At 37.5% G+C, this 17,234-nt stretch overlaps 1 pseudogene; it reads left to right on the plus strand.

The window, feature by feature from the left end:
- The window catches only part of LOC129006309 (zinc finger protein 37A-like), a 31,925-nt pseudogene extending 17,130 nt beyond the window's left edge, over window positions 1-14,795 (plus strand).
- Window positions 14,796-17,234: the final 2,439 nt, after the last annotated feature.

Below are 17,234 nucleotides of genomic sequence, written 5' to 3' on the forward strand. Positions count from 1 at the left end.
GGCATTCAGGCAAGAGAAAGAAATAAAGGGTCTTCAGATAGGAAAAGAGGAAGTCAGATTGTCTCTGTTTGCAGATGACATGATTGTATATTTAGAAAACTCCGTTGAATCAGCCCCAAATCTCCTAAAGCTGATAAGCAACTTCAGCAAAGTCTCAGGATACAAAATCATTGTGCAAAAATCACAACCATTCCTATACACCAATAATAGACAGAGAGCCAAATCATGAGTGAACTCCCATTCACAATTTCTACAAACAAAATTAAATACCTTGAAATACAACTTACACGGGATGTGAAGGACCTCTTCAAGGAGAACTACAAACCACTGCTCAAGGAAATAAGAGAGGACAGAAACAAATGAAAAAACATTCCATGCTTATGGATAGGATGAATCAGTATCATGAAAATGGGCATACTGCAAAGTAATGTATAGGTTCAATGCTATCCCCATCAAGTTACCATTAACATCCTCACAGAATTAGAAAAAATTACTTTAAATTTCATATGGAACCCAAAAAGAGCCCGGATAGCCAAGACAATTCTAAGCAAAAAGAACAAAGCTGGAGGCATCACACTACCTGACTTCAAACTATACTACAATGCTACAGTAACCAAAACAGCATGGTACTGGTACCAAAACAGATATATAGATAAATGGGACAGAACAGAGGCCTCAGAAATAACACCACATGTCTACAACCATCTGATCTTTGACAGACGTGACAAAAACAAGCAATGGGAAATGGATTCCCTATTTAATAAATGGTGTTGGGAAAACTGGCTAGCCATATGCAGAAAACTGAAACTGGACCCTTTCCTTACACTGCATACAAAAATTAACTCAACATGGATTAAAGACTTAAATGTAAGACCTAAAACCATAAAAACCCTAGAAGAAAACCTAGGCAATACCATTCAGGACATAGGCGTGGGCAAAGACTTCATGACTAAAACACCAAAAGCAAAGGCAACAAGAGCCAAAATTGACAAATGGGATCTAATTAAACTAAAGAGCTTCTGCACAGCAAAAGAAACTATCATCAGAGTGTACAGGCAACCAACAGAATGAGAGAAAAATTTTGCAATCTGTCTATCTGACATAGGGTTAATATCCAGAATCTACAAAGAATTTGAACAAATTTACAAGAAAAAAACAACCCCATCAAAAAGTGGGTGAAGGATATGAACAGACACTTCTCAAAAGAAGACATTTATGTGGCCAACAAACATATGAAAAAAAGCTCATCATCACTGGTCATTAGAGAAATGCAAATGAAAACCACAATGAGATACCACCTCACACCATTTAGAATGGCGAGCGTTAAAAAATTAGGAAACAGCAGATGCTGTAGAGGATGTGGAGAAATAGGAATGATTTTGTACTGGTATTGGGAGTGTAAATTAGTTCAACCATTGTGGAAGACAGTGTGGTGGTTCCTCAAGGATCTAGAACCAGAAATACCATTTGACCCAGCAATCCCATTACTGGGTATATGCCCAAAGGATTATAAATCATTCTACTATAAGGACACTTGCATATGTATGTTTTTTGTAGCACTATTCACAATAGCAAAGATTTGGAATGAATGTAAATGCCCATCAATGATAGACTGGATAAAGAAAATGTGGTACGTATACACCATGGAATACTATGCAGCCATAAAAAAGGATGAGTTCATGTCCTTTGCCGGGACATGGATGAAGGTGGAAACCATCATTCTCAGCAAACTAACACAAGAACAGAAAACCAAACATTGTATGTTCTCTCTCATATGTGGTAGTTGGACAATGAGAACACATGGACACAGGGAGGGGAACATCTCACATCAGGGCCTGTTGGAGGGTGGTGGGTTAGGGGAGAGATAGCATTAGGAGAAATACCTAATGTAGATGATGGGTTGATGGGTGCAGCAAACCACCATGGCACATGTATACCTATGTAACAAACCTGCATGTTCTGCAAGTGTGCCCCAGAACTTAAAGTATAATTTAAAAAAATTGTTGACTATAGTCACCCTGTGTTGTACTATCAAATACTCGATCTTATTCATTCTAATTATATTTTTGTATGTATTATTTGAAGAAATGTATCCACTCTGCCAATCTCTGCTATTTTTCATATTTATTTAATCCTAATTTCTCTTTTAAGACGAAATCCAGATGAAAACTTGGTTTATAATCTTTTAATACTTCCCTTGTTTGTCATGAATTACATTTCAACCCAAAGGATTCCCTTTAGCATTCCTTGCAGAGTAAATATAGTAAAAACATACTCCCTTAGCTTGTGTTCATCTGGGAACGTCCTCATTATTGACAGGCATGTTTGCCCTGCATAGAATTCTCAGCTGACAGCTTTTTCTTTCAGCACTTTGAATATATCAATATAGTGCCTTCTAACCTCCAAGGTTTCTGCTGATGATCTTTTTGAGGTTTTTTTGTATATGAAAAATTGCTTCTCCTTTGCATTTGATTCTCTGTCATTTTTTTTTTTTTTCTGACTGTTTGCTCATAACATGTCTTGGTGGATGTATTTGAGTTTATTTTGAGTCTATTGTGCTTCCTGGATGTGAAGATTTGTGTCTTTCACCAAATTTAGGAAGTTTAATTTTGGCTTTTCTGCAAATACTCTATTTCCTTCTCTCTCTTCTATTCTTCTACATTTCCCATAATGTTTTTGCTGGTCAGCTTGATGGTGTCCCATAGGTCTTTTGGGTTCCGTTTATTTTTCTTAATTCTTTTTTGCTCTGATTCTCAAACTTCATAATTTCAATAGTCTTATACTTAAATTCACAGATTCTTTTTGGAATTCCCAAATCTGCTGTTGAACTCCTCTGGTGAATTCATTATTTCAATTATGGTACTTTTTAGTTTTAGAATGTCTATTTGGTGCTTTTTTATAATTTCAATCTCTTTATTGATATTTGGTTTGTAAGTTGTTTCATGGTTCTCTCTGGTGCTCGTGTGTTTTAGCTTTTGAGCATATTTAAGACAGTTGATTTAAAGTCTTTGTTTAAGAAGTGTTATGTTTGGTTTGCCTCTGGGATGTATCTGTCAATTTCTGTTTTTCCTTTGATTGGACAACACTTCCAGTTTCTTTGTATGCTTTGTGATTTTCTTGTTCGTGTTGAAACTGGGTATTTTAATATTATAATTTGGTAACTTTAGAAATCACTTTCTCATTCTTCTCTAGACTTTGCTGTTCTTAATTACTGAAGTCTTCAGTATCCATTTGTTTTTATGCATTTTTCAAACTTTTTTTGCAGTCTTATATGTGGTCACTGAATTCTCTCTCTTTAGGTTGTGTTCAGGTAGTGTTTTAACAAGCATTTTTCCTGGAAGGCCAGGTTTCAAACAACCACCACCAAACAAAAAAGAAAAAGAAAAAGAAAAAAACAAAAAACTAAAAAAAAAAAAACGACAAAACCCCTTTCTTATTATTTGCAAATTGGTTCTGTCCTGGGGCATTATTTAAGCACTTAGCCTGGTCCATTTAGAACTTCGTCTTAGTCTTCACTGCTTGCTTGAACTGAGCATAGAGATTAGCCAGAAGTAAAACCTTACGGTCTTTTCCGGTCTTTGCCAAGCTTCTCCTGTCCTGGGTATGTGCTTGGCTTTCTGAATTCCCTAACGCATTTATGCCTAGTGTTCCATTATTGGAACACTAAGCATGTGGGAGTTATTTATATCCTACTGCTTAAGGTCATTTTAAGGTCTGATTACAAAAATTAAAAAAATTGTAACCTCAGGCATAAATGGGCTATAACGTACACAATGTTCTTGATTGCCCTCATTTCCCCTGGAAAAAAGTCTCTCTTTAGTTTTTTTTTTCTTCTGGAATTCATTATAGAATGGAATTTATCTCCTAGATTTATTTATATTTTACAAACTATTCTTTTATTATCTCTTCTTCCAGTTTTTATTTTGTGATAATTTGTGCAATTTTATACATTTAGATTTGTACAATTCTGCATTTTACATCCATTTTGTTTTCTTTCTTTCTTTTTCTTTCTTTTTTTTTTTTTTTTTGACAGAGTTTCACTCTTTTTGCCCAGGCTGGAGTACAGTGGTGTGATCTTGGCTCACTGTAACATCTGCCTCCTGGATTTTCAAGTGATTCTCCTGTCTCAGCCTCCTGAGTAGCTGGGATTACAGGCACCTGCCACCACGCCTGGCTAATTTTTGTATTTTTAGTAAAGAAGGAGTTTCACCATGTTGACCAGGCTGGTCTTGAACTCCTGACCTCGTGATCCTCCCGCCTTGGCCTACCAAAGTGCTGGGATTACAGGCGTGAGCCACCACACCTGACCTATTTTGTTTTCTAGTAGTGTTCACAGAGCATTTGTTTTGTTTTCACATTTAGACAAATATTAACATTTAATTTTGGAATGCTGTTTTTTTCTTCTCTGAAATATATATATATATATATTTTTGAGATGGAGTCTCACCCTGTTACCCAGGCTGGAGTTCAGTGGCATGATCTTGGCTCACTGCAACCTCCAACTCCCAGATTCAAGAGATTCTCCTGCCTCAGCCTCCTGAGTAGCTGGGATTAAAGGCATCCACTGCCACACATGGCTGTTTTTTGTATTTTTAATAGAGATGGGGTTTCACCATGTTCGCTAGGCTGGTCTTGAACTCCAGACCTTAGGTCTCTCCCAAGCTTCAGAATCATCTCTGTAAACTTCCACTGGACATGCTCACTTCCATGACATGAAGACTTTCCAAGAGCTGCATGGCCTGCATGTGTCTTATTGTCACTCTGCACCCTCACCTCCCCCAACACCCAACCTCCTGGTTCTAATTTCCAGACCTTCTAAGGCCCCTATACAGGCCCTCTGGAAGTAGCCCTTCATCTCTTCCTTTGCTTAGTGAATTCCCTCTTCCACATGTCCACTGCTGCCCCTTAATATAGACAGTCTACCTCTAACGCTGCTCTCCAGCACAGTCTCCACTCTACTTTGGTGGCATTGCTTCCTGAGTGAAAACTGAATTACATTACAGGGATTCAGGTGTGTATTTTCAGTTCACCATCAACTTCTGCTATTTGCATCAATGACTTGGAGTCGGGGGAGCAGGGAGCCTATGGCCTAAAGGAGGTGTGCAAGATAATTGTATTTATGTCATATACTGCCAGTCCTTTAGGGCATGGGAGGAAACTATCAGCATGCCTATTTATATTTTTATCTAAAAAATAAGAACAAAATTAAGCTTTCCTTATATGTGGATTGTATTTTATTTACTTTTTAAATAAATATAAATAAAACTAGTAGTTGCTAAACATTTTTATGGATTAGATGAGTGATAAATATTTGGAGAACACTAACAGGATTAAAGCCAAAAGTATTTCCTAGTCTCCCTCATCTCCCATGCCTCTGCAACCTTTATCTCATCACAGATAAGACATGCTCTTATCCTGTTAAGCAATTCCATTGACTTGCCACATATTTTTTCAGGTTTTTAACCTTTTCTTAAGTTTTTGTTATATGTTTGCAAAGGAACTAAAGTTTTATCACTTCAGTGAAGTCTAATATGTTGACACACTCTCACATGAATTTGCACAGAACACCTTTATGATCCATCTGTGTTGCACATATCTGTGGTGTGAGTCCTTTAAGTCCTGTGGTAGATATGTCTCTGTATGTATGTTTCCTTATGAGAAGATATGATCCTCTCTTGTAAGGAAGACTCTTGTATTCAAATTGGAATACTCAGAAACTAAGAAAGCTCTAGGCACATGTAGGTATTAAATATTTTTGCATTAAGTAATTAATGCACCGACAGGATGTTTCTGCTATGATTTTTTACCCACAATGTGTAACATAAAACAACATATATCATGGAGGTCCTTTATAACATTTTGTATTTAATTTTCAACAACAAAAATGGTAAGAATTATTCACTAAACATCTTTTCTCACATCAGCTGATTCTTATCACGTCAGACTGAGCAAAACTGTGATTTTCCAGGGATCAGTGTCATTTAGGGATGTGACTATGGGCTTCACTCAAGAGGAGTGGCAGCATCTGGACCCTGCTCAGAGGACCCTGTACAGGAATGTGATGCTGGAGAACTACAGCCACCTTGTCTCAGTAGATAGGTAGGAATTGTTTCCCATGTAGAAGGCCAGAATGCATGTCCTTTCTTATCAATAGAAACTTGTGGAAATTTTGTAAAATATAATATTTAGGTTTAAAATTTAGAGGTCAAGGACAATGTATCCCTTTTGGATACCAGAAAGAATATTTTCCTCTGCCCCATGACAGGATTAAATGAGGTGTGTGTGTGTGTGTGTGTGTGTGTGTGTGTGTGTGTGTGTCTGTGTGTGTATACTGTTTGGGGTATACTGTCTTCCTCCTTCAGGGAAACCCACCCAGTTTGTCAGAAGTAATATAATTCTCATTCACAAGGTATTGCATTCCTGAACCAGAAGTGACCCTCAAGTTGGAGAAAGGCAAGGAGCCATGGATATTAGAGGAAAAATTTCGAAGCCAGAGTCATCGGGCTGAGTTAGTGCCAGATGGAATTTAAAGGTAGGCAGATCACAAACGGTAAGTTCAGATAATAAGACCATTGAAATGTTCTTCAGGAATCATATTTTAGAGGCTCTAGACCTTTGGAAGTAACATATTGACATGACCCAAATATCCAGTGGCTCTGAATCACACAGCATCTCCCAGTATCACTTCCATTCACACATCTTGTTTCTTTTTTAAATTGTGGTATAAATTATATAGTTGTCACAGCTTAAATTAAATTATATATATATATATGAGACAATCATGTATCCATCATTGAGATGAATATATAGAGTGTTTTTCAGCACCCCTGGAAACCTCCCTGGTGTAGTCTTCCCATTAAAAAGCATCCCTCCTTCTATAAAATATTAAATATCTTTTTCTATACATGCTTTTTTGAGTTGCTCATTCATTAGCATTCTACCGTATTCACATTTTTTTACACAATTATTTTAAAATAGCCTGGGTCCAGTGGTTCATGCCTGTAATAGCAGCACTTTGGGAGGCTGAGGTGGAGGATGACTTGAGCCCAGGAATTTGAGACCAGCTTGGGCAACACGGGGAGACTCTATCTCTATGAAAACTTAAAAAATTAGCCAGACATGGTGGCACACACCTGCAGTCCCATGCCTGGCTTATTTTTGTGATCTCAGCTACTGGGGAGCTGATCTGAGAGTCTTGCTTTAGCCTGGGAAGAGGCTGCAGTGAGCTGTGTTTGTGCCATTGCACTGCAGCCTGGGTGACAGAGCAAGATTCTTTCTCTAAAATATAAAAAGCAATTAAAATTAAACATTCAAACACTAATGATTTCAGCGTGAAGCCTGAAAAAATTTGTGCTTGAAAAAGCTCTCTGGGTAATTCTGATAAACATTATTTATTAAGTACGATTGATATAAATATCTATGTAGGACACTGAGAGAAAATCATAGGTAAAGTAATGGCTGCCAGGAACATAGTAGTTGAAGGAAAACAGAACTGCATGGAATATTTTAAAATTCAGTGTTTAACAAAGAATATTGTTATAGCAATCCAGCTGATGTTTGTGCTTAAATGAATTATACAAACAGTCCTTTCACATTTTTTAGTAAATGAACCTGGAAGTGGAGGGAAAATTTGGGAAGGCAACTTTTTAAAAACACTGTTAGACTGTAAGCTGACAATGAAAAAACAATCAGTATAAAATTATGATGGGAATGAGCAATTTATGAGGGACAAACAGATGAACTTGCCTAGAGTGAAATATATTAATTCTAGACTTGTAAAAGAATGGCTTGGTTCTAATCTGAATCTAAATGTAAAGATATGTCTACTTCAGTGATACCTTGTTAAAAAAAAAAGTGTTTGTTCTTGGAACATTGGACTCAGTATAATATAGTACAGTTGATGGAATAAAGGGCAAATCCCATAGCCGGAATAGAACCATAAGCCTGATCCTGTGGCAATGATGAATTGTTCACTCATTAATTTCACTCTTATTGTTGCATACTTTTATTCCTAGTGAATCAGAGCTAGAAAAACAAGCCAGATGCAGTGGCTCATGTCTGTAATCCTAGCCCTTTCGAAGGCCAGTGTGGGTGGATTGCTTGAGGCCAGGAGTTTGAGACCAGCCTGGCTAACATGGCAAAATCCTGTCTCTACTATAAACATAAAAACTAGCTGAGCATGGCTGTGCATGCCTGTAGTCCCAGCTACTTGGGAGGTTGAGGCATGAGAATCGCTTGAACCCAGGAAGTGGAGGTTGCAGTGAGCTGAGATCACATCATTACACTCCAGCCTGGGTGACAGAGGAAGACTCTGTCTCAAAAACAACAACACACAGAATTGGAGCGTGGATTATAGGACTATCTATGAATTAGAACTTTTAGAAATTTGATTTGTTGCTGCTGTGTTGAGTTGAAAAGAGGTGTAAGACTGGAAGTGTGCACATTGTTGTCATAATGTAGGTGTGAGGAGATAATGGCCTAAACTGAGCCTTCAAACATAATGCTAACTTTATTTCTCTTATATATCCTTGTCAACTAATCTTTCTTGTCACTCTATATTTCAGAATTAATACCAGTAGAAACTATTCAAGAATGAAGTTCAATGAGTTTAACAAAGGTGGAAAATGTTTCTGTGATGAAAGCATGAAATAATTCATTTTGAAGAGGAACCTTCTGAATATAATAACAATGGGAATGGCTTCTGGCTGAATGAAGACCTCATTTGGCATCAGAAGATTACAAATTGGGAGCAACCTTTTGAATACAATGAATGTGGGAAAGCTTTCCCTGAGAATTCACTCTTCCTTTTACATAAGAGAGCTTACACAGGACAGAAAACATGCAAATATACTGAACATGGGAAAACCTGTGATATGTCGTTTTTTATTAGTCATCAGCAAACACATCCAAGAGAGAACCACTATGAATGTAATGAATGTGGAGAAAGTATCTTTGAGGAATCCATTCTCCTTGAACATCAGAGTGTTTACCCATTCAGCCAGAAGTTAAATACCACTCCAATTCAGAGAACCCACTCAATTAACAATATTATTGAATATAATGAATGTGGAACCTTTTTCAGTGAAAAATTAGTCCTTCATTTACAACAGAGAACACATTCAGGGGAAAAACCTTATGAATGACATGAATGTGGAAAAACCTTCACCCAGAAGTCAGCCCACACAAGACGTCAGAGAACACACACAGGGAAAACCCTATGAATGTCACGGATGTGGGAAGACCTTCTATAAGAATTCAGACCTCATTAGAAATCAAATAATTCCCACAGGGGAGAGACCTTACAGGTGTCATGAATGGAGAAATCCTTCAGTGAAAAGTCATCCCTTACTCAACATCAGAGAACACACATGCGGAGAAACCATATGAATGTCATGAATGTGGGAAAACCTCGTTTAAGTCAGTTCTTACTGTGCATCAGAAAACACACAGGGGAGAAGCCCTATGAATGCTATGCATGTGGAAACACCTTTCTCGGAAAATCAGACCTCATTGAACATCAAAGAATTCACACAGGAGAAAAACCTCATGAATGTAATGAATGTGGGAAGTCATTCTCTGAGAAGTCAACCCTTAATAAACATCTAAGAACACACAGATGGGAAATCTTATGAATGTATTCAATGTGGAAAATTTTTCTGCTGCTACTACAGTTTCACAGAACATCTGAGAAGACACATGGGAGAACCTTTTGGATGTAATGAATGTGGGAAAACCTTCCATCAGAAGTCGGCCCTAATTGTTCACCAGAGAACTCATAGAAGACAGAAACCCTATGGATGTAATGAAAGTGGAAAATCATTCTGTGTGAAGTCAAAACTCATTGCACATCATAGAACATACACAGGGGAGAAACCCTATGAATGTAATGTTTGTGGAAAGTAATTATTAAGTCAAAACTAACTGTACATCAGAGAACACACTTGAGGTGAAACCCTATAAATGTAGTAAGTGAGGGAAATTACTCTGGGTGAAGTCAGAACTTTGTAGAACAGAGAACGTAAAGGGTGAGAGAAATCTGTTAATATAATGATAATGAGAACACCTTTGCCATGAAGTCAGTTCTCACAGTATAGAAGAGAACTTAAAGAGGGAAAAACCAATCTGAAGATATGGAATGCAGGAAAACATTATTCTGGAATTTGGGCCATAGATTATGTTTAAAAACTAAAAGTGGAAAACACTTATTGGTGAATGACTATAGGAAACATTTTGCTCAATGCCACACCTCAGTAAACCTCAGAGAGTTCACACAGGGTGAAACCTGACTCAGCATCCCTAGGTTGAGAAGGGATGCATTTTTCTGCTACTACTACAGTTTCACAGAATATCTGAGAAGACACACAGTGGAGAAACCTTTTGGGTGTAATGAATGTGGGAAAACCTTTCATCAGAAGTCAGCCCTACTTGTTCACCACAGTACTCATATAAGACAGAAACCCTATGGATGTAATGAATGTGGAAAATCATTCTGTGTGAAGTCAAGAGGCCACAGAAAATGCACAAAGTATAGGAAATTATAGGAAAGCATTTACTATAAGGTTATATTTTATAGAGTAAATGTAATAAGAAGTACCTTCTCAGTGAACATCAGATAGTAGAGAAAGTATTTTTAACTGTATCCAATGTGTGGATGTTTTAGGTTAAAATCTAAATTTAATATAGACCAGAGGTGTTGAATTACAGGATATCTAGCAATTTAAGAAAATGTAGAGAAAAGGTTTTTTTTTTTTTTTTTTTTTTTTTTTTTTTTTTTTTTGTGATGGAGTCTCACTCTGCCACCCAGGCTGGAGTGCAGTGGCATGATCTTGGCTCACTGCAAGCTCTTCCTCCTGGGTTCACACCATTCTCCTGCCTCAGCCTCCTGAGTAGCTGGGACTACAGGCACCTGCCACCACACCTGGCTAATTTTTTGTATTTTTAGTGGAGACGGTTTCACCATGGTCTCGATCCCCTGACCTCGTGATCTGCCTGCCTTGGCCTCCTAAAGTGCTGGGATTACAGGCATGAGCCGCCATGCAGAAAAAGGTTTTTATTGAGAAATAGCAGTTTACTTTGCTAATATCCAGTTCATTCATTGTCAATACTGCTGTTTTCTGAGACTTGAAAAGATGCCACTCTGGATCCAATGACTATAACTAGTTCAGAGGTTTATTGCTTAGCCATATGTAAAATAAGGGAAGATTTTTTTAGCAAAGGGAACCATAAGCAAGAGTGCTCTTGTATGTTGAGGAAGAAAGAGACCCTTAATCTGGGGCCATAGGACAGGAGCCCACCAGCAGGATTTTTGAATAATCCTGGGGCAGACTAATTTCAGGAGACCCGTCTCAGAACGGTGGATCAAAGGGGTAAGTCAACTTGCCTTGTATGAAGCTTATGAGGATTAGTAGAAGAGACTGGGTCCAGATTTCTGGTGGTTTCTGCCCTAGCAGATGTCCAACACATAAGCCAGGACATTCTGCTGTGAGTGACTTATTGTACCCAACTCTATTTCTCTCCAAACTGAAACACGTTTTTCATAGGTGATATAACTTTTAAAATGTATATAGATATAACTTAAATATGGGGCTTTGAAAAAGCACAAGTACGCTGGGCATGGTGGCTCGTACCTGTAATCCCGTGCTTTGGGAGGCTGAGGTGGGCAAGACCTGAGTTCCTGACCAGCCTGGCCAACACGATGAAACACTGTCTCTACTAAAAATACAAAATTAGCCAGGCATGATGGCGCACACCTGTAGTCCTGGCTACTAGAGAGGCTGAGGTGGGAGGATCACTTGAACCTGGGAGGTGGAGGTTTCAGTGAGCTGAGATCATGCCACTGCACTCCAGCCTGAGTGACAGACACTTTCAAAAAAAAAAAATAGATTTTGCTATTGGGTAAGGTATAGTAGTTGGCAGCAGAATAGACTGATTGAGGACAACAATAAAATTACAAAAAATATTTAAATGCAACTTATTGCTATAGAAGCAAAGAGAACTAAAGGGGCAAAATTCTAGAGAGTGGTAAATCCCAGAAAGCACATGCACAGAATGAAGCTCTTTGCTCTGGGACCCTTTCTACTTCTGGCTATAGGGAAGAACCTGAATACTGAACTTGGTTCAGGCAGCGGGCCATACCCTGGAGGTCAGGGGAAGTCATGGGGGAACCAGAAACCAGGAGAACAATCAAGACTGTAATGAAAAAAAATGGATACATTAGGGGCTTCAAACACATATAATTTCTCAGGAAATTTCTAGATGTCTCATGCTGCATAGGGCAGGAGGCTGAAAAGCTAATTTGAGAAGAAAACAAGTAGGATTTTTATGTTGTTTTGCATTTTGCATTATGGAGGAGAAATGATTAGAACTTAGAAAGTGCCAGCGGGTTTGTCCTTTTGTGAACATGCCATTAATAAAAGCCCTGGAAACAAGGTCATACCAGAGATTCATTGTGCCTTGTCACAACTGCAAACAATACCTGAGTGGAATATTCAAAAACGTGCCTAGAAAGAAAACTCTAGGACAGATGGCTTCACTGAAGTTATTCCAAATATTTAATAAATAAAGCATGCCATGCTTTTATAAACTCTTCTAGAAGAAAAAAATTGGAACTTTTCCAATTCAGTTTTTGAGGCCAGTGCAACCTTGATACCAAAACCAAAAAAACAAACAAACAAAAAACATAAAGCTATAGACCAAAGTCTCATAGATTTAGATGCAAAATCCTAAAATTGAAAAAAAAAAAAGTCTAGCCATATCCATAAACTGTATCATCACCAAGAGATGTTTATTAGGGCAATCAAAAGATGATTTATTATTTTAAAAAAATCAATGTGACCTTCCATTCCTTTCTTTTGATTCCCCTCTTTGACTCTTTATGTGTCTCTTTTGCCTTCCCCCAGAGTGGAGGAGTTAGACTTGCATCGTGGGATGAGAGGAGTTGTGGCTATGTGTCTGCTGGCACCAAGAGGGCCGAGGGTGAGGTGTGGAAGGGACAGGTGGAGGAGATGGGCAGCATTGTTGAGAGATTGGTACCACTGAGCAAATAAATATGTTGAGAATGATGATGGCAAGGTTTCTCCCTGTTAGAGAAGGTATTTATAGAAATAGGAATGAGGAGAGCTAGAAAACCTGGAGTGTGGGATTAGAATAGAACTCATATCTTTTAAATATACAGGAACAATAGAGAAATTGTTGTGTTTGCCCATATATATATATATAGTGATTCATTCTACTGAGAGGATATAAACGCAGTGACACCTCAGTAACAGTAAGCACACCAACTGCCAAGTTATTAGTTCCTAAATACTATCCACAAAAAAGGGGACCAGGGATGATTCCTAATCAGAGATTGGGAGAAAAAGAAGATGAGCCTGAATCACTTCATGTACCTAACAGTGAGAAAATACTCTGGCTGGGCTCAGTGGCTCATGCCTGTAATTCTAGCATGTTAGAAGGTCGAAGTGGGTGGGTTGCTTGAGCCCAGGAGTTTGAGACCAGCCTGGGCAACATGGCAAAACTGTCTCTACAAAAAAAAATAAAAATTAGCCAGGCATGGTGGCATGCACCTGTCGTCCAACATACTCAGAAGGCAGAGAGGTGGGAGGATCACTTGAGCCTGGGATATTGAGACTGCATTGAGCTGTGATCGTGCCACTGCACTCCAGCCTGGAAGACAGAGCGAGACCCTGTCTCAGGAAAAAAGAAAAAAAAAAAGATGTCGCTCAGCAAGTTAATGGACAAACTGTGCAACATCCAGAAAACTTTAACATTCTTCAAAGAAATAGAAAACAGAATCCTAAAATTTATATGGAAACCACAAAAGACCTAGAATAGTCAGAGCTATCCTGAGCAAAAGGAATCAAACTGGAGGAATCATATTACCTGACTTCAAATTATTCTACAGAGCTACAGTAACCAAAACAGCATGATACTGGCATAAAAACAGACACATAGTAACAGAATAGACAATCCAGAAACAAATTCATACATCTACAGTGAACTCACTTTTGACAAAGGTATGAAGAACATACATTGGGGAAAAGATAGTGTCTTTAATAAATGGTGCTGGGAAAACTGGATATCCGTATGCAGAAGAATGAAACTAGACCCCTATCTCTTAGCATATACAAAAGTCAAAATTAATTGAGTTAAATCTAAGACCTCAAACTATGAAACAGCTAAAAGAAAACATTGGGGAATCTCTCCAGGACATTGGAGTGGGCAAGGATTTCTTGTGTAATACCTGACAAAGAGGCAACCAAAGCAAAAGTGGACAAGTGGGATCACATCAAGTGAAAAACCTTCTGTATTGCAAAGGAAACAACAAAGTGAAGAGACAACCCATAGAATGGGAAAGAATATTTGCAAACTATCCATCTGTATTAGGCCATTCTTGAAGTACTATAAAGAAATACTTGAGACTGGGTAATTTATAAAGAAGAGGTTTAACTGGCTCACTGTTTTGTAGGCTGTACAGGAAGCATGGTGCTAACATCTGATCAGTGTGTAGGGAGGCGTCAGGAAGCTTCCAACCATGGTGGAAGGCAAAAGGGGAATAAGTATCTCACATGGCAGGAGCAAGGGCAAAGAGAGGGGGAGGGAGGTGCCACACACTTAACCAGATCTTGTGAGTACTCAGGTCTTGTGAGGGTTGCTTGAAGTCATGGATACCCCATTTACCCTGATGTGTTTATACACATTTCATGACTATCAAAATATCTCATGTACCCCCATAAACATATACACCTATTTGTACCCACAAAAATTTAAAAATAAAGTTAATTTCAATGTTTAAAGACTCATTATTAAAATAATAGCAGTTTCTATAGATTTAATATTTCAATAAAACTCCCAATATTTACTCTTAACACTGGAAAAACTTTTCCAAAATGCATATGGCAGAAATATGGGTGTTGACGTGAGGACAGCATCAATTAATGAGGGATCTTCCCCCTTGACCAAAATATCTTCCACCAAGACCCACCTTTAATGCTGAGGATTACATCTCAAAATGAGATTTGGGCAGGGACAAATATCCAAACTATATCACTAGCTATATCAGGAGCTGTAACTATAAATATATCAGGAGCTATAACAATTCTATAGAAAAAAAATCTAATCTGAAAACTGGACAAAAATCTGAATAGACATTTCTCAAAAGAAGACATACAAATGGCAAACAGGCATGTGAAAATGTACTCAACATCATTGATCCATTAGAGAAATGCAAATCAAAACTACAATGAGATATCATCTCACCCCACCTAAAATGTCTTCTGTCCAAAAGACAGGTAATAACAAATGCTGAAGAGGATGTGGAGAAAAGGGAACCCTCGTGCACTGTGGAAATATATATTAGTACAACCACTATGGAGAACAGTTTGTAGGTACCTCAAAAACTAAAAATAGAGCTACCATACAATCCAGCAATTCCACTGGTAGGTATATACCCCAAAGAAAGGAAATCAGTATATTCAAGATAAATCTGCACCATGTTTACTGTAGCACTACTCGCAATAGCCAAGATTTGGAAGCAACGTAAGTGTCCATCAGCAGATGAATGGATAAATAAAATATGGTACATATACAAAATGGAGTACTATTCAGCCATAAAAAAGAATGAGATCCTGTCATTTGCAACATTATAGATGGAACTAGAGATCGTTAAGTGAAATAAGCCAGGCACAGCAAGACAGACATCACATGTTCTGACTTATTTGTTGGAGCTAAAGATGAAAACAAATGAACTTACAGATATAGAGTAGAAGGATGTTTACTGGAGACTGGGAAAGGTAGTGGGGGCATGATGAGGGGGAAGTGGGGAACGTTAATGGTCACAAAAAAGTAGAATGACTAACACCTAGTATTCGATAGCACAACAAGGTTACTACAGTCAATAATAATTGTACATTTTTAAGGTATAATTGAATTGTTTGTAACACAAAGGATAAATGCTTGAGGTTATGGATACCCCATTTACCCTGATGTGATTATTAGACATTGCATGCCTGTATCAATATATCGTGAACCCGATAGATGTATATACCTAGTATGTACCCAAAAAAATTAAAAATAAAGTAAAAATTTCCATGATTAGGAAGACCATTATTAATATCAGTTTTCTTTAAATGTTTCTGTAAATTTAATACAATTTCAATAAAGCTTCCAATATTTATTCTTAATACTGGAAAAAGTTTTCCAAAATGTGTATGGCAGAAATAGGGCCAAAATAGGCAAGAAAACTATTTTTGAGATGTCAGTTTTCCTCAAATTGTTCTATTAATTAAACACCACCTGAATTAAAATTTGACAGTGGATTATAAATTTATGTGAATATTCAAAACAATTGTGAATACATGAGTCCAGAATCACAGCCATACACCATGAGGTGTTTGGGACATTTTCAGCAAATGTGCCAATGAAATCCAAGGGGAAAGATACATCTTCAAAAAGTCGTGTTAAATTTGACTCCCCAAAGCATATATAAAGCCTCAACTCATCATAGATCTAAATATAAGAGCTCAAAGTTAAAACTTGTAGAAGAAAAACTGAGAAAATTTTTGTAGGTTTGAGTTAGGTGATGATTTCTATATGGACAATAAAAATGTGGAATATACACAAATTTAATGCACTTAATAAAAACGATGTACTCACTTTAAACTTTGATAAATTAGATTTTGTTAAATTCAAAAGCTTGTGTTCTTAAAGCGCACAATTAAGGAAATGGAAAGCTGAGTTATGGACTGAAAAAAATACTTGTAAAACAGCTTTGGATAAGAATAGAAGAAAAATCCCAATAAGAAAATTGGTGAAAGATTGATATGAAAAGTTCACTACAGAAAAAATACGAATGGCAAATAAGCCTGATTTGGGGGAGTGTGTTCAGTACCAATGCTAATTTTTGAAATGTCCTGTGTTTAATTTTTTGGAGTGTGTGATTTGCAACATGCCACTGCTTCATGGAGGAAGAGGAGATGGTAAAATGAACAGAAGTAATAATTGTAAACATAAAGTCTCAAGGGATCTTAATTTTCCACAGAACAGAATAAAATCTGTAGTTGTCAATTTACAATACCACTAGTAACAGCACAATACAGTAATTCCACTATTAATATGGGCCAAATTTCTGATCTTGAAACCAGCTCAATTTTCCTATGCAATTGATGTTTATGGGGGCCTTTTTTGAGGGAAATAAACATAGAAATTGACTGTCAAACCATTCTTGCATTTCTGTA

Source organism: Pongo pygmaeus, chromosome 8, assembly GCF_028885625.2.
Source record: "Pongo pygmaeus isolate AG05252 chromosome 8, NHGRI_mPonPyg2-v2.0_pri, whole genome shotgun sequence".
NCBI classification, from domain to species: domain Eukaryota; kingdom Metazoa; phylum Chordata; class Mammalia; order Primates; family Hominidae; genus Pongo; species Pongo pygmaeus.